Raw genomic sequence first — 21,179 nt, 5'->3', positions numbered from 1 at the left:
CTGGGGCAGTGTTTTGCTTCTATGTTTCCTGTTGCCTGGCCCGTTAAAAGTCATGTTTGGCTTCCCCTGCTTGCATATCCTTGACCATGAGGTTCCTTCAACATGGCCGACCGGGCCTTTTCTCCTCAGGAGGCATTTTTTTTTTAATCCATCTGCCTCCATCTTGGTCTTTGATTGATGGGGGAGTGTGCCTTTGAACACCTACGTCAGACTGGGAGGCTTTAGCCGGCCCGTGTTCCAAGGTCCACTTTTAAGGCACCTGTCAGCTTCCCTGTCCGATGACAGGCCGCCACATGAGACTTTCGACCACAGCCCAAACCCACTGTGCGGTTGCTGTCCCTGGATTACTGTACTACTATGACTCTCTTACTTCACTCTGTATGGGTTAGTTACCTTCTCCTGACTGCCCTGTACTCCCATCTTTGCCTGCTATGTACTATTTTAAGTCTTTACTGTACTCACCTTTACCATCTTACTCCCACTTTTGTTTCCGCAAAAACAGGACCTTGCATTTGAAAGTCAAACTTGGGTGTATTTTGCATTTAACTTGAAAGTCAAACTTGTGTGTATTTTGCATTTCAATTTGCCCATTGATTGTAACCTGCTAGCCCAGTGACTGTTCCATACCGTTGTACTTGCATAATCCCCCCTCTGCCTCCTCTCTCTTCCTACTCATGGCGCTTTCTGTTTCTCCCATCTATTCCAACTGCTTCTCTATCAACTATCCTCCCCTTCTCACTAAGTCTGGAAAGAAGAAATGTAAAAAGGATATCTTAGCCTCCAACCCAAGTCTCCCTATTGCTGACACCTATTCCAGCGCCTCTTCCAGACAGACCCTCACTGACGTCCTCTTTGTCATTCCTTCACCCGATCTATGGACCGCGCATATGATCTCTGTGCTCTATCCTGTCAACTCCTATCCCATTAATGGTGGCACTCGCTGGGAAGTCCTCATGGCCTCCTCCAACTCCTCCAGAGTCATCCTTAATGTCTACTACCTTAATGGCACTGTCATGGTCCAAGGTCCTAAGGCCAATCTCCTCCTCTTCGATAGGCGGTTCCCTCACCTCTTCAACTTCCTTTCATCTCCAGCTGTCCCTTCCTCTCATTCCTTGGCTACCTTGCCAACTCCTCCCTCCTCCTCTGCCCCAATTCAGGCAACCTCCACTCCTCTGCAAGGCATACCTCTGATTTGTACCCCTCTCCGGAAGGTCTTTAAGGCTGGCAACTTTCTTCATCTTGCCACTCTCAACTATCGTTCTACTATCAAACACTCCTCTGACATCTGCCACCTCCTCGAAAAACTAGACCCTTATGTCCTCGGTCTTACTGACACATGGTTCACGGCCAGCTCTGTCACAAGCTTTGACACTCTCCTCCCTGATGGCTAATAGATCATCTCTGCACCAAGAGCCTACCGGCCCAGAGCCTGAACAGATTCCTGCCACTATCATTCCCACTCACATTTACCCCTCTTTTGAATGCCTTGTCTGCAGGCTCTTAATCTCTCCTAGCCACTCTCTTACTGTTGCTACTCTCTACCGGCCCCCTGGGCAAATCACCTCTTTTCTCTCCGAGTGGGCTGACCTCTCCTCCTCGCTCCTAACATTAACCACTTAACTTCTCTTCCTTGGTGACCTCAACATCCACCTCGACTCTCCCTGTCCCTCATTTTAGCTCTTTCGCGACCTCCGCGATTCAATCACCCTCTCTATCCTCCCCTCTGGCCCGACACACTCTGCAGGTCACACACTTGATGTCTTGATCTCCTCTACCCTCTCCTTCTCTATCCCTCAGACCACTCCTCTCTCCTGGAGTGACCACTGTCTCCTCTCCTCTCATCTCTCACTCTCTTCCCCCCAAGCCAAGCCTACCCCAGCACTGCCACCTACCTTCTAGGACATCCAGCCCATGAAGCGTGTGTTACGCTCACCTGGTCTCCTCGGGGGTGTCAAACGATGCTGGGTGTGGCTGCACTGCTTCTGAAGTCACTCTGGTCAATGGTCAATGCTGGGGAGATTGCTTCTATGGTGGGCGAGGGAAGCAGTTAGAAATTCTTCTTGGTGTGACCCCACCGCCCTCTGCTCACAATCCCCTTCCTGAGGGTTACCTCTCACCTTGAATTTATGAGCGATTAACCCTCCGTCCTGCTTTTCTAGAAGGGGTGCCGTTGTGGATGCAGGCGACAAATGGACATAGTTGCTGCACTGGTCCACAGGCCTGTGCATCGAGTCCAGACCAGCTGTGACTCTGACTCTTGCTTTGCAGTCTTAAGGTGAGCATTGTCCTTTCTCGGTTCATTGTGTTACACTTCTCCTCTACTGTCTCTGTCCTCCCTTTCCGTGTTTGTACTTCTTTTTGATGTCCTTTTGCCAGTGTTCACTTTATGCCTCTTAAGGTGGGAATTGTCCTTTCTCTCCGTGTTTGTTCTTCTTTTTGATGTTCTTTTCCAGTGTTCACTTATGCCCAACGAATATACTGTGTCACTTTTATCCCTGCAGTTGCAGTTCATGGAGCGGAGCTGCGGGCCGGTTTCGCTCGTAAGAGAATGGATGCTGAGCCCAGAGTATGGAGACTGGCGAAGATGACAGGTATGTTCTAGTGTGCGAGCGCTAGCATCGGGCTGGGGTGAACGTGAGTGATGCTAACCTGCTGTCCCTGTGTTTTCTCTTGTTCCGACTTTGCAGGCTGCGGTGGGCTCCCGGAGTGAAGATCGAGCTGATGGCTTGGATGGTGTTCAAGATCCTAAGGCTTGCTTGCAGGTAAGCGCTGTGATTCTTTCCTTGATCTGCTTCTTTTCCTTATGGATCAGCAGTAGGATTCGGGACTGGAAATCAGGTAAGCAGAGCTGGACACAGTGAGCGTTACGCTGCAGAGATGACGAATAACGCGAAGTGTGATTTTCGGCTGAGGCGTGGTTTATATAGCCAGCTGCACCTGAGGACCCGACCACACCCAAAACACTAGTCTGCTTGGTCCTGTTGGGGAACAAAGCTGTAGTGTAGGCCTCCATGTTGGATTCAGGTAGTATTCATGACACTTTGGCCTTATTCACTGTGATGAGCCTGACGCAATGGGCGCCAGGACTGAGACCAGGTGTTCTTCCTCCAGTTCCTAGGGGCCTGTAGGGCCATGTTTGGATGATGCATTCCCGCTCTAACCTGGGGGCAGTAAAGTGAAGGGCCATCAAGGGTACCAACCATGACAGTGCGTGTCAGTTGAGGCTTTCGCTGCCACCTTCTCTCCCCCCTCCTCTGGCTGACTCTCATCCTGACAAAGCCTTGTCCCTTCTCTACTCTTCTATCTCTGATGCTCTTGATGCTCTTGCCCCTGTCATGAGGATCCGTTTGAAGTCCAAAGCCAAGTGCAATGCCTGGTATGACTCTGATCGAGCTAAACTTAAATGTAAGTGTAGGGCGCTGAGAGGAAATGGAGGGCTTCTTGTTCATCCTATGACCAACTGGCCTGTCGCCTGCTCCAAACGCATTCCCGATTCTCTGTCCTCACCAAGGAGAGAGTCCACATTCAAGCCTGTTTCTCAGCAGCATCTAATAACTCTGCCAAACTCTTTAAAATCTGCAAGGAGCTGGCTAATCCTACTGCAGTCGCTACCCCTCCTCTTGCCTTCCAGGCTCTTTACAATGCCCTTGCCTCTAACTTTATCTCAAAAACCCAGGACATCCTGGCCACCCTCCCCTTCCCCTCCTCTCCCCTCTCTGTCTGTGCTTGCTGACCCTCCTTCATCCACCCTCCCACCCCCCTTCTCGTCCTTCCCTCTTTTCACCCCCCATGAGGTTGCTAGACAAGTTCGATCTATGAAAGCCTCATCAAAACAGGTTCATCCCTGTTCCTCTAAAACCATCAAGGACCACATTGACACCTTCGCTCCAGCCCTTGCTGATTTTTGCAACCACTCCTTTGCCTCAGGGTCTTTCCCCTCCCCTCTGAAACACTCCCTTGTGCATCCTCTTCACAAGAAACCCACAGCTGGTCCTTCCTGTCCGACTAACTATAGCCCAATTTCCATTGCTCCCTTTCTGGGCAAAGTCCTTGAAAAGCTGGCCATATCTCAACTTAACCTTCATTCTGATTCTGTTGGCTGTCTCCATGACCACCAATCTGGCTTCAGAGCTGCCAGAAGCATGGAAACTGCTCTCCTGAACATCAGTGAAGATGTGCTCTCCAACCTTGACTCTAACATCCCCTCTATCCCCATCCTACTCAATCTCTCTTCTGCCTTTGACACGGTCAATCATAACATCCTGCTCAACTGTCTCTGTGAGACCCTGGGTATCACTGATCAGGCTCTGGGCTGGCTGACCTCTTTCCTCTCTGATCGCCCCTCCCAGGTCAAACTTGGGTCCTTCCTATCATCCATCTTCCTCTCTACCTGTGGTGTTCCCCAGGGGTCTAACCTCTCGCCATGGCTTTTCAATCAATACCTGGCAACTCTCGCCCACTGCATTGCCATTTTCTGCTCAAATTTCCAGTGCTATGCTGACGACACTCAACTCATTTTCAGCTGCCCTCGGCCATTTCCTCTCCCTCTCTCATCTCTGATTGCCTAACTGCCATTCAAAATTGGTGTGCTGCCATTGATCTTTGTCTGAATGCCAGCAAGACTGAGATCCTCCTCATCGGCACACCTTCACCATCCTTTCTCTCACTCTCTGGCCGGCCTCACTTGGCCCTCCTCCTACCCCTACCTGCATGGCTAAGAACCTTGGGGTCATCTTTGACTCCACACTTTCCTTCTCCGATGTCTCTAAAAAATCAAACTTCCTACTGCACCTACTCAGAGGTACCCTGCCTTTCCTCTCCTTCCACCAGAAGCACACTGTCTCCCAAGCTCTGGTTCTTTCTAGGTTGGACTATTGTAATAGCCTCTTTCTAAATCTACCTGCATCTACTATCCACCCTTTGCAACTAATCCAGAGAAGGACTGCCAGACTTGTCCTTGGCCTCAAGCCCTGAGATTGTATCTCTCCAGCTCTGAAATCTCTCAATTGGCTCCCTCCCAGTGGTTGCAAGGATTAAATTGAAAACCCTCTGCATTGTTCACAAGGCTTTCTGGGGCCTGGGCCCAAAATACCTTCAGCTATCCCTCCGCAAATACCTCCCCTCTCGAACCCTTTGCTCCTCTACCTCTAACTCCCTCAGGGTCAGTTGTTTTTATAAGAAACAAACTGGGGGTAGATCTCTGTCTTTGGCTGGGGCCTCCCTCTGGAACAGCCTCCCTGCCACTCTAAAACTTGAGGAGAACCATCTCCGGTTCTGGAAACACCTCAAGACCTTCCTCTTTGCTTCTGCCTTCTCCCCGTCTCCCCTGCTGATCTGCTCTCTCTTGGCACCGTGCACCTGGCCACCCTCTGTCCTCGGGCCCAGGTACCTGCTCACCCTGTCACCCTCCCGCACTGCCTCTGGGCCACCCCTTGCACTGGTGTCTGTATCTGTTCCCATTTGGACCCCCCTTTTTTTTTCTTCCTGCACTTATCAGACCTACCCTGTCTGTTGCCTTAAACCCAGCACTTGCCACTTGCTGGCTACACTACCATTGTTTGTTGCTTTTGTTATGTATTATTTATTATTTTATATTATTTATTACTATTTATCTCTTTCTCCTTTGCTCCGCACTTTCCACTTCTCCCTCCTTCCATGCACTTTTCCCATCCCCCTCGCCCATGCACTTTCCCGTTCTCAATGTCACTGGGCCTAATAAGATTGTTTTTTTGTCCTCCCCTGTTCCCCTCCCTTGCATTATCGTGCTCTAAACCACTTGTGTACGAGCGCAATAGAAATAAAATATCATATCATATCATATCTATGAGAGAAGGGAAAGAGAAGTGTGTGCACAAGGTGGAATGGAGTGAAGTAAAGGTGCCTGATAAAGGGTAGATGAAATAGGCACGTTAAGACAATGGCGAAAGGATCCAATATAAGAGAGAGACAGAGAGAAAGAGAGAAAGAGAGAGAGGGGGGTGGTTGGGTGACCGGAAAGAGAGAGGAGGGATGGTTAGCTGAGAAGAAGCAGGTGTAAGTTCTGAATTGTGCTAGAATGGGGATATATGTAACCAAAAGACAGTTAATAGCCCCAAAACAGTCATTTACCTTAATTCTGTGAGTAACAGAAGCTCGGCGGTGAATTAATATTCTTGAGCAGAACCAACTTGCGCAGAACCACCTCCGGTTCTGGAAGCAACTCAAGACCATCCTCTTCACTTGCGCTTTCTCTGTTCCTCTCCCCTACTGATGACCCACCTGCTCCACGCACTGGTCACCTGGCCACCCTCTGAACTTGGGGCCAGGTCCCTGAATGTCCAATTGAACCTTGCACTGCCTCCTGGCTCCCCCAGCACTTGTGGTCTGTAACCCTACAGTCCCTTCTTTCTGCACTTATGAGCCACCTGCTGGCTGCACCTTCTGATTACCTGCACTGAGCCACTCGCTGGCTGCGCTTTTTGACTACCTGCACTTCTCCCTCCCCCGCCCTCCCCTTGGCACTTCTCCCCTTCCCTGCACTTGTGCGGTCTCAATGACACAAGGCCTAGTAAGATCGCTGTTTTGTCCTCTCTCTGCCCCCCCTTGTCTTGTCACGCCTAGAAACACTTGTGTACAGGCACGTTATAAATGCCATATCATATTATATCAATGGGTGGAAGGATCCTTATATTTGGAAGCAGGAATCAGGTAATGGGCGAGCTCGGCAAAGTCCTTACTTGAGCCGGTGTTCTGGCCCTAGGCCTAGGCCCTTTACGGCCCCGAGAGGCCCAAATAGAGAGTTACCCTTTACTGCTTTTGGCCATTGGCTGCAGTCTCTTGGGCTCGATGCCCATGGGAAATCCAATAAGCGAGTCCATGCATCACATGACCTTCTGGTAGCCATTCCTGTGCTGCAGATGGCTTCCAGACTTCCAACCAGGAGGCCAGCAGTGTTCTGCGTATTGTAAGCCCAGGGGGCTTCGTTTTGAAGGTAGGCTACTCAGATGGTGCACAGGGCCTCCTGGGAAAGCTGGAAGTAGCCAAGAAAAAGAAATTAAAATAAAACAGCCAGTCAGTGACATGGCACTCTGGAAGCCAATCACAGGGCTCCAGATGGCTTCCAGGTTTCCAACCAGGAAGCAGGCAGAGTTCTGGGTGCTGTAGGCTCGTGGAGCTTTCTTTTGCAGGCGACCCTCAGGTGGTGCAAGGGTCCTCTGGGAAAGCATGTCGGGCAGCTGAATCAACACATTCCAAATGCAAAACTGATTGTTCAAAGGCACTCCAATGTTTCTTAGTGTTCCTTTTGTGTAGGCAATGCATCTGGAATAAATAATGTTTGCTAACCACAAAATAAGCCACGTTTGGCTTTTACCAGCAACCTTTCACCATGTGATCTGGGACATGTACCAGTCATCAGACATCTTTGTGCTGAGTAAATAATAATGCCACGGTTGCCTTTTTATGGCTACGCTTATGCTCGTTGCCATATTATCTCTAAATATGTCTCTGCTATATCTCACACCGTAATTGTAAACATTGCAGAGCCGGAGGGGGGCGGGGGGGGTTCTCTGCGTTCTGTATTCTATCAATTTGGCGAGCTAGACCCAAACCTCCCTGCATTGGGGATCTGTTCATATTTGATGTTGGCACAAGCAAGTTGGCATCACTATACTGGTGGCAAACGAGATAGACATGTACACGAATGTTTAATTTCCCAAATCTCCTAATGTGGGGCATTTATCGGTGGCCTCCATCTAATACCACTTGCTTCCCTAATAAATTCGAGGCTCAAATTCTGTCAATTTCCAAGTCAGATTATGTTTATGGTCAGTACTTCAGTTTGACCAAATGGCATGACTTTAAATAGCTTAGAGGTTTAATTGTGCATGTACAGGTTTCGTTTAGTTTATGTCTTATATAGCGCAACACGCCCCTAGGTGTCTGTGCTGTGCGCTGGCAAACAGAGAACAGTAATACAAACATAACATGAAAAGCTGCTTAGTGCACATCCAATGATAATACTGTCTAATGAGCACCAGTTATCAATCTGTACCCTCCGAAGGACTCTCAAATCTTGTTTTCTAACACAATTACGGCCCGCTCTTTGATGAAGGCGGACTAAGATTTAGTTTTTAAGCCCCTCCCTGGACTCGTATTCCCTGGGTTTTTTAACATTGGTAAGAATGATATTTCTAGATTCCATGGCAAAACTCCTTAAAGTAGGGTCAGCTATTCTTGCCATATAGGACTTGTTTGAGCGAATATCCTTTGAAGGTTCCATTGAAAGTGCAGTGTGTTTCCAAATGTCCTTGTCTGATCTGTTGCCAATTGCTTTGATGTAAAGGTTAGTTCAGTTTATCATTGCAGTTGCCTTATTGAGGTTGCCCTTATTATATAGACATGAATCGTCTGTGGATGGAGTTGCATTCTAGTGCCCCCCTTGCCAATCATTCCTCCCCAGTGGCCACTCTATGCCCTGCTTTTCCCAACGAGTGGTCTCTCTTACTCTCTCACCCCAGCATCCCCATTTTTTCTTCCCAGTCCTTTCATGCTCTTTCGCCCATTGTATTACTCACTAGCCAGATTCTTCGTGTAGCTTCCCTTTCTCCCTAGTACTCTCCCTCTCTCTCACACTTTCTTTGCAGGGTGCTTCCTGTCTCCTGTGCTTTAGAGTTCTCGCTTCTTTTTGTCTCATGGCATGCTCTTAAACCTTCCTGCCTTCACAGTACACACTCTTGGATTTCTTTCTCCCTTAATTTCACCCTGTTTGTCTACCTCCGTCATAGTGCTTTCTTTGTGACATGTCTCACCAGCCGACTCATTTTGGAACTGTACCCAGGATGGCATAGAGGAATTTACCATTCAGGCATCTTCAGTATCTGTGCCAGGTCTGGATTTGGCACCAAAAAAAGACGAGTTTGTGAGCTTCTTTTCGGCGGGCATGGTGGGGAGATCTGAATTCTGACCAGTAGGCAATGACCCCTCTCTCAGAGGTTTGCATGCATTTGGTGTGTCAATTGACTGATTGGGAAGGGCACGATATTAGTACATCTACCAAAAGGAAGTCTCCCTTCTATCCAAGGAGGGTCTGTACTATTACTAATGCCGCCCTAGGGGAAATTCCAGCTTGTTGGTACCTGACCTAGAAACTGGACCCCTCTTGCTGCTCGTTTAGTCCTTCTACAGCCAGTTTGGGGCCTCATGGCACCAACGGCAGTTTTCCTACTGTTGGCTCGCTCTAGCCCTGTGTCCGTGTGCCAGCTACAGTGTGGTCAGTTTGACCCAATGCTCGCCCACGCTTCCCTATCATCATGTCCCAACCTTGCTCGGGCAGAAGTAATGATGCTTAGTCTTGCTACACAAGCAGACATTGGAGGTGGTGTTTGGTGATGCAGGGAACTGTCCACTGGATCTAGTCTGACACCACCAGCACATCCCCCACATACTAGAGTCAGGTGGTGATAGTATTCTATCAATATTGCTCAGCAACAGATTTGAACGGTGGTGGATCGGGGTTGGACCGAAGTCAGTGATAGACGGCTTGCTAGCCATATGTTTTAAAAAAAAAAGCTGCAAGACGATCAAGAACTGGACAGGGGCATGTGGTGAGTGTATGGTTCAGTGGAAGACTGGTGTGAAGTGGTATTAGGCAAACCAGTTGCTCACGGGTTAGTCGAGAGCGGCGTAATTGTGGAACTCAATGAAAAATTAATCCGAAGCCTTGTTAGCAGCATTCTTTCCCCTGCCTTGATTATCTGAGGTTTTAAAACTTTGATGCATTACTCTACCCGAGGCCTGTGAAAGAGATAAGGTGTCCTGCCAAGTATACATTATTAAACTTCAAACTGCCTGCGTGACCTAATTCCAGCGGGTTACAGACTTCCACGCCTCTGTAGGACACCGCGTCATTCACCCTCCATCGGATCTTGCTGAATCATCGCATTTTGCGGCGACTCGGCTTCGGAGAGAATTTTCAATTGCACGCTTCAGCCCTCTCTCTTATACCCAAAGTTTGCAATTAGCCGGTAATGTAGCAGTCTAATCAAAGATCAGCAGCGGCTGTAACTCAACCTGGAGCAGGATCCAGTTTCCCAGTTCTCATCTTGGAGAAGCAGCCAATGTGTGTATACAAGTATCCGCAGGACAAAGTCACTGACTCACACAGTGAATAATTGATGGGGCGGTACTCAGGCGAAGAAGGGGTTTCACAGCCCTCGCTGCACACTGCTCTGCCACACTGGACCACAATAGCACACAGCATCTTTGGAGTGGCTCTGCAGGAGTAGCTGTTCATAATTACAGCAGCCTTTGTCCGCGTGCGGAGATGGATATCCAGGTAACTTTAATTATTGGACTCTTGAGTGTTGTGGAGAGTGGAGGGAAGATGTCCCACGTGATAGAGAACGTGACCACAGGACTGTTTCGAGATTGCAGGGCAATAGTACAATTGGGAGTATTGTTTTTAGAAGGTGTTTGAGAGAGAATGTGATCTTTTCAATGTACTGCTTACACGTGATTTGCTTTTTCCCCTGCAACTGCTTGTGCGTTTATTTGACAGTTCATACTATTCACTCTCCAAGCTGCTTTAAACTGTATGCACCTAAAACCTTTCTGTAGGAGAAATCCGTTTGCATGCCGTATATTTTTTGTAAACATTTTAATGACTGGCTGCTGTATGCTTTGGGTTATAGACTTTCACAAAATTGCATTTCATGTGATGTTTTCATGATTTGGGTTGTAAATGAAATGACACGGCAAAATATATATTTTGTAGAGCAACCGGTTTTAATGGTGTATTCTGTTGGTTGCTGGTGCAACATCGTTAAGACTGCCGGTAGGAGACACTAAGCATCAAGCCTGCTAGTCAGGGACAGTCGGCATGAGATGAGGAAATGCCAATTTCGAGCATCGGGCCTGTCTGTGTGTTTGCCAAGGGTTTTCTTGAAGAAATACTGCAAGAGGTGCCGGCGCACTGCTTTTTGTTGTCATTTGAAACACCTGTGCATGACTATTTGCAATGACTTGAAGATGGTTAAGATATGTTAAAGCATGCATATACTCTATGTGCAATTGACAGAAATAGATTTCTATTGCAAGGGAAGGTAGCCGTCTACTAAAAGTGTTGCACACATGATTAGCATGACTGTTTCTTTTTTAAGCCAATTAGCAGGCGTGTGATATAGTGTGACATTCTGCACAAGTCGAACACGTTTATTGGCAGTCTTTGCTGCTAGTAGCAACAGCATGCACAGTGTTGTGCAGGTAGCGACACAAGTGGATCTGCACACGTGTCACTATTGTGAAGGGCGGATGGTTCTAGATTAAAGGTATTCTCTCAAGGGAAGACCCACTCTTGACCTTTTTTATTTTTGTTTGGATAAAGAAAAGCACCTTTGCCTGAAGAATGCATGATTGGAACTGCAAGCAAGATTACTGCAGTTAAAAGATTGTCAGTGCTTAATTTGTATTAAAAAAATAAGTTCTGGGGTTCAAATATTTTCTAACACACCCATGACACGTCAGGAAGGGCTGCTCCCCGCCCACTGTTGGCCACCACTCAGTGGTGCTCCTCATGTCCTCAATATATAAGGGGGGTAAAGCTGGAACTCCCACCGGCGTATTGTGGCTGACGGGTGTACTCACTACGGCAGATGTGTGATTTACAAATGTCAATCCGCATACGCATTACATAACATACTGGTCGTGTCTTGACATGAGACACGTTTCGGTGTGTCTTTAAACACAATCATTTACATTGTGCTCTGATTCTATAGGTGTTTATTATGTGACTGCCAGTTCAAATAATAAAGTTGCCAAAACACCACATCATAATCGAACTGTGTCTGAGACAATGAGTGCCGGGGCAAACACCCCCACAAATTAAGTACTGAAACCTTTTGCAATCACAGCACGGACCTGCACACGAGGTCGACGGGTTCAAGCGACTATTGGGCACACATCTGCTGCAAATGCACTCACGTGCACTTGCGGACAATTCCTGCTCTGAATTCCGCTTGTTTGCTGCAGTTGAGGCGGCTGCAGCCCGCGCTTTAGTACGCAGAACTGAGTGCTGATGCTCAGACAGTTTTGGGCATGAATTTGAATGACATTTCGTCCTCAGCCAATTGCTTCTCCGTACAGCTTGTCTGTGCATTGATATTGATTTGTTTCAATAGTTTGGGAAGCGCTGATATGTTGCTCTCTAGCCACTTGACCGCCTTTGATGTCTGATGGGTGTGGAGCAGGTATGGCAGATGCTGATGCTGCAGGGTCTTGACTCAGAAATGTGCCATGTTAGGCCTCTTGTCATTTACAGTCATATGAGTAGCTCTTCTTGTTTGCGCCTGGTAACTTCCAAAAGCCAGGTAGACCGTGGAATAACTGGTGAATGCCAAAGGCCTCCTTGAAGAGATTCGTCTTCGGGGCTCTCCGGAAGCACATATGGGGGTCAAGGCTTTACAGATTTAGGGTCTTGGTTTTGCTGATGTGGTTCTCGCATCTGCCGTGGGTGATAACTTCGGTGGTGTTACGTGTTGATAGAGTTCCATTCACTTGAATAAACAAAACACAAGAATGGCCATTGAATTAGGCAACTTTATTGGTGCAGAATTTCATTCTCAACGTCTGTCAGAAACTCGGAATGCTCCAAGCAGGCCAGCAACTTTCCAAAGAGAGTAAAATACCTGTTCAGAAAGAGTAAAAAGTCCACCTGCTATCTGGAGCATAAAATACCTAGACTCCCCTGCTATCCCCTACCAACCCCGGCAAACTCTGCTACCCCCTATGTACAGTGCTCTGTCTCTTCCCTGCTTGGTTTGTGCTTCATAAATACATATTATGAGGGTCATTACGAGTGTGCCGGTCTCGTATAAATGATGGTAATACCGGCTCTGGCATTTTTACTGGACCGGCACACTCTGAGTTTGCCGGGTGGGGCAGTGAACTACCAGCATGCCTGACCTGCCGGGAGTTCAGGTCCCTAATGGCAAATAATTGACTCAATCAATGGCACTGGTATTATCAGTGCCAGTGATGGTGGCAAACCCATTCCATTGAGTCCTATGTGACTCGATGGAATGGGAACTTATTGCTGTTGCCAGCACCCGTAATAGTCTGGTAACACTGGGGATATCTGGCACCGGTAACAGTAAGGCAGGTTTGCCGGTAAACCTCCGATATTACAGGCAGATTACTGGCAAACCCGTAATGACCCCTTATGTGTCTTTTATTTTCCCAAAATGGCTGCTCGTAGGTCTTCATATGTCTCCCGTCTCCTCCAGCACATGCGCTGCCCCTTACTGCTGCCTCTGGCAACTATCTCCCAAGGCTACCAGAACATATGCTCCTTCCCTCACTTCCTCTCCGCCCCAATACATATTGCTACGGTTGCTCCTAGGTGCTTGGACCTTTGGTTACTGCATATGTTTCTGTACTCTCTCCACTTTGCCCTACCCGGGTGGTCATGTATGCTACTGCTCATCATTTTATTTTATTTTAGTATTTGTAGAGCGCACTACAGCCCAGAGGCAACGAGGCGCTATAAGGAGATTTAAAGAAGGCTTGCTTGAGGGTTACAGTAAGCGGCCCCAGAAGGTATACTTAGGTAGATTCAGTTACAGGGTTACATACGATATACAGTCCAATGACATAGTGCAGCGGGTATACCGTGAAAGTTACAGTTAGTTCTTCGTTAGTTCTTCATACAGCCTTCGCGCCAGCTCTTATTCACTCACCCCCACCCCCTCCCACTACCTGTCCTAGTGCCACTGCGAATGTTTTTGGTTTTTGTCTGATTAGGAATGAGCCTCCAAGCATTATGATCAGATATGAGTAACACCCATCCACAGGTGCCTAGTCCTGTTCCCACTTCGGACCCTTTTTCCTTCTTCGCCAATAGAAGCGGTTGCACTCCAATTTGGCGTGTAATAAAACGTCACACAAAATAATATGCACTGGACTATTTTAATGAGGTCTATCAAACAGCATGTGGTCCTTTTACCTATTGTTTCACCCGCTTGTGGTTTACGGGCTCTACAAATGCTGCAAAAACAGAAGGAGATATTTTATTATGATCTCCTAAAGCAAGCTAAGCCAATTAATATTTAAAACATCTTGTTACAACACTAGAGTGAATTACAACATATAAAGAAATGTCAATGCTCTGGTGAAAAGAACAAACCACTCGACCTTTGCTCTTATGGCTAAGGATGTCATCGGAACACTCAACTGGCAACATCCTCTTAATTTGCAGCATCTCATACATAATTCCCTCCCTTTAATAACCCTCTATTTTTTCAATAAGCATTTGTTTATTTATTTATTGTGTTTTTAGCATGTCTCATTGCAGCCACGTTAGAGCGCCAGTACTGTTGGCCGTGAACAGCTGTGCGAGTCTTTTTTCTGGCAGTAGTTATGATTATGGAGGAATGTTGTAGATTTATGTAGAGTGCGTGATTGAGCCCGTATAATATTCGATGTAGGACGGGATTTGGGACCCGAGCAATGCCCTAGCTGGGTCTTGCAGTGTGCTGTGCTGCCATTGAATATACTCACGGTTTGGCGTGCGTGCATGCATGTGTATGAGAAACACACGAGGGATAGATATACATAGTTAGAACCTAGCAGGGGAGAGGACCGGGAGAGGACAGGGAACAAGGGAGGGGGATAATTGCTAGCAGGGGAGTTACTGGGCGATAAGGTGTTCCCTGAAGGGCAAGGTCTCCAGTTTTCTTCATATGGGAGAGAGCGATAATCAGGGATCCATAATATTGAGAACATTAACATTGTTTATAACCATTGCAATGTTATCTAATTTTTACACATTGGACCCAAATTAAAAAAATGTTAGAACCTTTCAAATATGTTCTGATGTTTCTATATTGGACACAAATGTCTCCGCAAGTAAGACACAGCTATGGACACACGTACATTCTCACGCACCTATGGTTTTACATTTGTATTTCTCTTCAGCAAGTAAGACACAGCTATGGACACACGTACATTCTCACGCACCTATGGTTTTACATTTGTATTTCTCTTCAGCAAGTAAGACACAGCTATGGACACACGTACATTCTCACGCACCTATGGTTTTACATTTGTATTTCTCTTCAGCAAGTAAGACACAGCTATGGACACACGTACATTCTCACGCACCTATGGTTTTACATTTGTATTTCTCTTCAGCAAGTAAGACACAGCTATGGACACACGTACATTCTCACGCACCTATGGTTTTACATTTGTATTTCTCGGATAGGCTTTTCATGCCCCTTTTTCTCTAATCACACCAGTTTACTAGCTTGGCCTGACTCCTGGCTTCTCCTCTTCCTCTTCTGTATTGAACCCCTATTGCTCCTTCCTGTGTCCTTAAATCTAGTCTAACTATCTTCCCGGCTATCCATTTCCCATGGTCTGTCTGTCCCCTTGGCCTTCATGCTCATATCGCTCTAATCACACTGACTTGGTAGCTTGGCCTGACTCCTCGCTTCCCCTCTTGCTCATCTGTATTGAACCCCGATCACTCCTTCCTTTGTCCTTTAGTCTATTCTAGCTCTCTTCCCTGCACTCCATTTCCCATGTCGCGTCCCCTCTGCCTTCATGCTCATAGCGCTCTAATCACACTGACTTGGTAGCTTGGCCTGACTCCTCGCTCCTCCTCTTGCTCTTCTATATTGAACCCCAATCACTCCTTCCTGTGTACTTTACTCTATTCTAGCTGTCATCCCTGCTCTCCATTTCTCATGGCATGTCCCCTTTGCCTTCATGCTCATAGCGCTCTAATCACACTGACTTGGTAGCTTGGCCTGACTCCTCGCTCCTCCTCTTGCTCTTATTGAACCCCAATCACTCCTTCCTGTGTCCTTTAGTCTATTCTAGCTCTCTTCCCTGCACTCCATTTCACATGGTGTGTCTGTTCCCTTTGCCTTCATGCTCATAGCGCTCTAATCACACTGACTTGGTAGCTTGGCCTGACTCCTCGCTTCCCCTCTTGCTCATCCGTATTGAACCCCAATCACTCCTTCCTGTGTCCTTTAGTCTATTCTAGCTCTCTTCCCTGCACTCCATTTCACATGGTGTGTCTGTTCCCTTTGCCTTCATGCTCATAGCGCTCTAATCACACTGACTTGGTAGCTTGGCCTGACTCCTCGCTTCCCCTCTTGCTCATCCGTATTGAACCCCAATCACTCCTTCCTGTGTCCTTTAGTCTATTCTAGCTCTCTTCCCTGCACTCCATTTCACATGGTGTGTCTGTTCCCTTTGCCTTCATGCTCATAGCGCTCTAATCACACTGACTTGGTAGCTTGGCCTGACTCCTCGCTTCCCCTCTTGCTCATCCGTATTGAACCCCAATCACTCCTTCCTGTGTCCTTTAGTCTATTCTAGCTCTCTTCCCTGCACTCCATTTCACATGGTGTGTCTGTTCCCTTTGCCTTCATGCTCATAGCGCTCTAATCACACTGACTTGGTAGCTTGGCCTGACTCCTCGCTTCCCCTCTTGCTCATCCGTATTGAACCCCAATCACTCCTTCCTGTGTCCTTTAGTCTGTTCTAGCTCTCTTCCCTGCACTCCATTTCACATGGTGTGTCTGTCCCCTTTGCCTTCATGCTCATAGCGCTCTAATCACCCTGACTTGGTAGCCTGGCCTGACTCCTCGCTCCTCCTCTTGCTCTTCTGTATTGAACCCCGATCACTCCTTCCTGTGTCCTTTACTCTATTGAAGCTATCGTCCCTGCTCTCCATTTTCCATGTCGCGCCCCCTTTTGGAAGTTTGTCCCTGGGAAGGGGGCGGGACCAGAGCATTATGCACAGCAGCAGCAGTCTAGATAATAACAAAGAGACGCAAAGGTGCATGTGTGACCACACCTCTCAGGGTTTCTCCTCTCAGCCACAACCATCAGTCATTTTCTACATGCAATGGTGCATGAGCATTGAGCACGCAGGTGTGCTATGTTTTTCCTTTGTGTGCCTACATTGTACTTTGCAAATGTTTTTTTTTCCTACCTCACATATATGCCTGGAGGAAAGGGATTCAGATGATGGGCTTTCTGTGACAAGGCATTTCCTGGATCCTAATGCTTAATTTCTGCAGAGTTTGGGGGCCAGAACACCTTTAGCCCAACTGTGTGCTCTGTGATGCATTTTCAATTAGAGTTGTTCTACCATTTTGCGATGCAGGGAAGAGGAGACTCCCTCCTAAAGACTTCAGTTCCTTTGCTTACAGTAAGAGGTAACTAAATGTCACCTTTTATTTTCTCAGGCACTCCTTGACTCACCTTGCCTGAGGAGGGGTTCCTGGAAGGTCTCACACGGCCTAACACCGGGAGCAGTTCCGGGGGCCTGCTTCAGTTGACTTCCATTGGCCCTTACCGAGCTAAGTTGTGTCACGGATCTCCACATCAGTCTCTGCCTACACCGCTGTCTCTCCAGTGGATTGAAACAACCTGTGTATAAGCTACCTGTGGCTGTAGACATTGCAAAGCAAACTCCTCACCATCGTGCATCTCTTTTCTGGTGTAGCAAGGGCCCCCGTGGTGGTCAATCGCACACGCACACACCTTGTATCAGGGGAAGACTCTGCTGCTGCCCTGACACCACTTCCCCTCCCCTTCCCCTTACATGAAGGCTGCAATTCTGGATTGACAGCACTCTGAAACAAGTGCAGAGGGTAAAAGAGTGTCAAGGCTCCTTACAGCAACTTCATGTGTGTATCAGAGGAGAATAGCAGAGCTCACTGATAAACCATCTGAGCCTAGATTTTCTCTCCATGTCCTAATCGGTACTCTACAGGGTCCCGAAGCGCATATCCTGCTATGCCAGGTGCTCTTCAGCCTGTACAGTGTTTCCTCTAGGGCTAATATTGTGGCCTCGTTGACATCCCCTCATCAAGAGGAAACGCTGGTCCGGAAATTCAGACGTTTCAAGACTTCTCCGGGCAGAATTAGTTTCTTCATGGAGACCATTTTGGAAGTGATGCCAGTAGCTTTACCTCCGCGCTTCCACAAGCACTGCGTGTACTCACCTCGCAGGCGCTACCTCTGAATCAACCAACTAAGGCCTCATAACCTCAGGCTCCATCTCAGCCACAGGCCACAAGAGCCAAACCCTGTGCCTATTCAAATGCTTGTTGCACCTTTTTAGGAACCCCCAGGTACTCACAGCTGATGTGCTGGCGTGAACGGTGAAGTCCCCTTTTTTACATAACAAAGATGTAAGTTTAGAATCATTTATAAACTTACAATGGTATCCAATGTACGTTTTTGATGAGAGTCTAAACTTACAGCGTCCCCTGCTACAGACGTTCTGCCTCCTCTGATTAAAAAGGAGCCTGTGGCTTCACACTGAAAGTGCAGTGTGCACTGTTGAGAGGCTGGCAGGACGTACGAAAGTAGGGCCACGCCACCTTTCATCTGTGCACAATCACAAGAGGCGGGACATTCGGGGCAGCGTGGTGTCATGTAGCAGAGGCGCAGGGAGCAGATAAGAATCCATGCATTTGTAAGTATGTGTGCATGGTGAGGATGTGTATGCATGGCAACATATGGGGGGGGGGTGTCTCTGTTAGTGCGTGTATGAATCAGAGTGCAGTGTGACTGGTGTGTATGGGTGTGGGAGCACACGTGAATGAGAATACAGTGTGAATGTTCTGGGTCTGCATTTGAATGATCGAAAGAAAAGCTGTACAGGTGCATGACTAAATTAGTATGAATGCGTGTGTGTGTGTGTGTGTGCGCGCGTGTGTGTGTGCACGCACGCAAGGCTGCGGGCATTGTTGCAGAAAGTGCTGATGTTTTCTAACAGTGGCATGGAATGTCTAACTGGCATATTGGGGCAAAGCCAACCTGATGAGTTTTATTTCGTGGGCTATTTGTTGGGGTGAAGGATACTGCACTGGGGCAGGCAGCCTGGTCATTTTCATAAAGTGGCATGGCATTTTCTTACCTGCATTACAGGTAAAGGCAACATGATGAGGGTTCTTATGTGGGGGTGGGGGGCATTTTTCAACCAGCAAGGAAATGTTATTATACATGTTCTTACATTGGGAGTACTGTTGTGCAGCCAGCAAAGACCTGTTTGATTACAGCTGCCTGTATTTTGTTGTTGTTGCTGCCATTAAGGACTAAGCCAACAGGAGTAGGTTCTTATGTGTAAATACTGTACATGTTCATGCAGTCAGCACACTGGCAGAATACTGGCATATAGAGAGCAAAGGCAACATGAAAATGTTTTGGAAAATGTTCCTGTGCATCTAATGTATTTTGTTCATGTCTTGCCCTACAACACCGTTTGAAAACCGTGTTGTTTTCAGCACATTTCTTACAGAAAGTGTGCTGTTAAATGCACTATTTTCACCTATTATTTATACAGCTTTCTCCGGGGGGTCCCCCACCAAACCCCTTTTGATTGGTTTGGGGTGCCACACTACGCTCGTTTGCTCTCACATATTCATGGGAAATGTTTACACACTGCCAATTAAAATAAATCACCCGCTGACCCAGCCTCCAGGTCTGCAGAATGACTTGGCAGATATGAACACTGACTTGTGGCTACGCAGACATGGACTCAATGAGGCCATAATATACGGTAGATCTCTATTTGGTAGTCCAACTACTCCTGAGGAAAACTGTGTTCGAACTCATGACTCAATTAGGGGTTGAGAGGACAGCCTTTTCAGCCACACTGTCCATGTAGAAAGAAAAAGCCCATGGGGTAGTTACAAAGGCTGTATACTTGAACTGTGCCCTTCTCCTTGAATCAGGCATCTGGCTGCTTGTATTTCGAGGTTATGGAAGATTGCAGTCCAATTTCTAATGATCTGCTCTGCGAAAAGAGAGACCAGTTTCTGGTGTGCATTTGGTTATGTCCACAAAGCAATTGGGGGTATGTGCCTCTGTCTGGATGTACACAGATGAGCTTGGGTGAAAACCACAACACTAGTTCCTCATGGTCTGGAGAAAGTCAGAGCACTTCCCTTTGATGTTCGTCCACTTTTTCACTCATCTACAGATGAGGAACTATCTAAAGAAGAGGTTATCTCACTGACTGCAAAATCTGTGCCAGTGATCACTACCAAACAACCTCTTAAACCTCTTAAACCTGCTTCATCCATGGGTCAGAACAGAGATAGAAGTAGAAACTCCTAAGGTTTCAAGGGTTTCCAGGCAAATTCTCAGGATCATAGAAAGATTACTCTGAGCCTACAATCTAACCAGGAAATAAGCAAAAAACGACCGAGGGCATCTTCCACATCAATGGGGCTTCTTCAGACCAGCAAAGGAATTGACATCATTCCTCCCAGACCCGGGTGGAAGCCCACATCTCTTATGTCCACCAGGCCTGGATTACTGTCTCACAGGAGCCCTGGATTACTTTTGATGCTATGTAGCAGCTTCCAGATTCCCCTTCCACCCAACCTACTGCCAACAACTTTCATTGAGTCTCGGATTAGAGAGCAACAAGTTGCTCCAAATTAAAGCAGTGGAGGTGGCTGTCCCCTTGAAATACCAAGGGGGCTTCTGCTCCCTGTTGTTAATAGTGCCAAAGTAGGACAAGACAGGTCTTTGTATGAGCGTCAACATTTTGGATTTCATTACCTACCTTTTAAGGGAAAAATGTAAGATAGTTATAGCTGCTCAGACACTGGCCACCTTTCAGCAGGCTGATTGGCTGAGCATACTGGATCTGCAAGATACTGGCATGAGCATTCCAATATGACCCTGCATTGTTGTAAGGTTTACAATCACATTTCATTCTTGTCAGTTTGGCTGCAGCTCATGGCATTTCTGTCAGTTCAGGGTTTTTCCATTCAGCCTGACCTTGCCCCTCATGCCTTTACCAAAATCATGGCCACTGTGACAGCCTCACTTCATTAGAAAGGTATACACATCTATCCATTGGACGACTGGTTGATCTGAGCGAGTGAACCACAGATGGTGGAAAGTATCAGGGAACGTTAAGACATTTACAATGACCTAACACAGACTTTACACAGACATTGCAGTACATTGATGGATACACAACATGCCAGGTTTTTGACTGCAGAAGAAAGGATTCAAGCCATGCAGACCAGATGCGTACGTGCATCACAGGAAACATCAATTCCAGAGATAGGATTTGAGAGGATTCTGGGACTCATGCAGTCATGTGCACTGATGGTAACAAATACCAGATTATGATTAGGAATGCACGACTCCATCTA

At 47.3% G+C, this 21,179-nt stretch overlaps 1 protein-coding gene across 2 annotated transcripts in view; it reads left to right on the top strand.

Annotated features, from left to right (window-relative positions):
* Positions 1-9,932: 9,932 nt before the first annotated feature.
* Positions 9,933-21,179, top strand: part of MYO1H (myosin IH) — an 833,585-nt gene continuing 822,338 nt past the window's right edge. For both annotated transcript variants that reach the window (XM_069619421.1, XM_069619420.1), the window contains exon 1: positions 9,933-10,315. The gene's annotated coding sequence lies outside the window, so the exon portion shown is untranslated. The remainder of the gene's footprint in view (positions 10,316-21,179) is intronic.

Source organism: Ambystoma mexicanum, chromosome 10 (assembly GCF_040938575.1).
Source record: "Ambystoma mexicanum isolate Mex_15411 chromosome 10, UKY_AmexF1_1, whole genome shotgun sequence".
NCBI classification, from domain to species: Eukaryota; Metazoa; Chordata; class Amphibia; order Caudata; family Ambystomatidae; genus Ambystoma; species Ambystoma mexicanum.
Note: the sequence above shows the minus strand (reverse complement) of the source record. Positions and strands in the feature narration are given on the sequence as shown.